At 34.0% G+C, this 1,808-nt stretch overlaps 1 pseudogene; it reads left to right on the top strand.

Annotated features, from left to right (window-relative positions):
• The first annotated feature begins 324 nt into the window (after positions 1–324).
• Positions 325–1,463, top strand: LOC142167012 (F-box/kelch-repeat protein At3g06240-like; annotated as a pseudogene).
• The last annotated feature ends 345 nt before the right edge of the window (positions 1,464–1,808 follow it).

Genomic DNA, 1,808 nt, shown 5'->3' with positions numbered 1-1,808 from the left:
TTATTTTTTCTACCAATCGTTCTTCAATCAATTTGGAGGTGATAAAACTTGAAGGCTTAAGCCAACTAGTTCATTCGATTTGCATCCATTTCTTTTATAATTAATTTCAATATTCATTTACATATCTTTCCCAATTTGCATCAATTTATATCACGTATCCTTAGAACTACGTATAAATTCAACTCTATCCATTTTTCGGGTAAACAGAATTAAAACCTCTTTTCTTCTCTAATTGTCGTAGCTTTCTTCTTTGTTTTTTTGTATATATTTTCTAAAGATATTAACCTACGAACTACTAAAACATTGTTGTCTTGTAGTATGGTAATGAGAACTCACATCCAAGAAGAGGAAATACTTATGGATATCCTCAGCAGCCTACCTGTGAAATCACTTCTTCGGTTCAAGTGTGTTTCTAAATCTTGGTAAACATTGATCTCTGAACCTTGCTTTAAGAGGAAGCATCTCAATTATGCCAAGAACCAACTGAGTTCCCAAAAAATATTTTTTTTTTTTTGCCATGAGAGGGGTAGAGCTTTTTTACTTCTATTGTTCTTCTTTATGATCCCCGGTTAAACTTGTTAAGGATATATATACGGACCCTTGGTTGGCCTTCAAATTCTAAACTTGAATGGCGTGGTATCAGAGTCCATTGTTGTTGTGATGGCTTGTTTCTCGTCGAGATTTGGACTAAAACTGAGGGACAACCTTCAGTGTTATTGCTATGGAACCCCTCCACAGAAGAATCAATAGTACTTCCCTATTCAGAATCGCCATAACTGGAATCTATTTACGGATTGGGATATGACTCTACTAGTAATGATTATAAATTCTTTAAGATTGACATGGAGGACGAAGGACTCGATGAAATTCTCACACTGAAAAGTGATTGTTGGAGAAAAATTAATGAAACCTCAGGTAGAATGAGTGGCTCTTTGTTGTCTGGTAAGCAATGTTTGGCGTTTGTACATGGAGCATTTCATTGGATTGGTTTGCTCCCAAGGAGGTCTGTAGTTTCATTTAGTATTTCAGATGAGATATACGGGGAGATACCGTTATCAGAAATGGTGCGTTTACTTCGTATATCTAAGATCAATATTGAAGTGGGCATATCCGTGTTGGGAAGGATTAAGGAAGCTTTGTGTTTTTTATAAAGACGAGACCACTTTCAATTTATGGATAATGAAAGAGTATGATGTTAATAAATCTTGGACAAAATTGCTTACTATACCAATTAATGGGGAGCTTCGTTCTATCATACACCCATATATATGTTTTCCGATGATGTAGTGCTACTTAGGCAGGATGATTGGGATAAACCTATATACAGAATATCCGAAGGATTATCTGGATTAAGCAATCAAATATGGCCTCTAGATTGTGATGACATTGACGCAGTTAACATTAATCAGGATGGTTTTGTTTATACCGAAAGTCTGATCTCTCAAAATTGGATCATTAAATAGTGCGCTGACTATCTAAATAATAGTTATGACTACCATCGTTTAGTATTACTATTTGCTTAAGTAAGATATCTAGGCACATTTTTCATGTTACAAGCTGTTATTCTTATAATTTATCTTTTACTTGAGACTTATTCGGTTCCAAAATTGATTTGCGGATGCAATTGATGCTCTCATACCATGGGTGAAATTCAAAAATAGCCAGATTTATATGTGTTAATTGAAAAATAGCCATAATTTTAAAAGTAATTAAAATTCAGCCACTTTTCATGTAAAGATAAATCTGAACGAAAATACTGTTCAAAATCCGAAAAATATTCCAGCATAATATACTGGAGTTCGAATTTT

The sequence above is a fragment of the Nicotiana tabacum genome, chromosome 12, assembly GCF_000715075.1.
Source record: "Nicotiana tabacum cultivar K326 chromosome 12, ASM71507v2, whole genome shotgun sequence".
NCBI classification, from domain to species: domain Eukaryota; kingdom Viridiplantae; phylum Streptophyta; class Magnoliopsida; order Solanales; family Solanaceae; genus Nicotiana; species Nicotiana tabacum.
The sequence above is the reverse complement of the archived record's forward strand: the minus strand, read 5'-3'. Positions and strand labels throughout refer to the sequence as shown.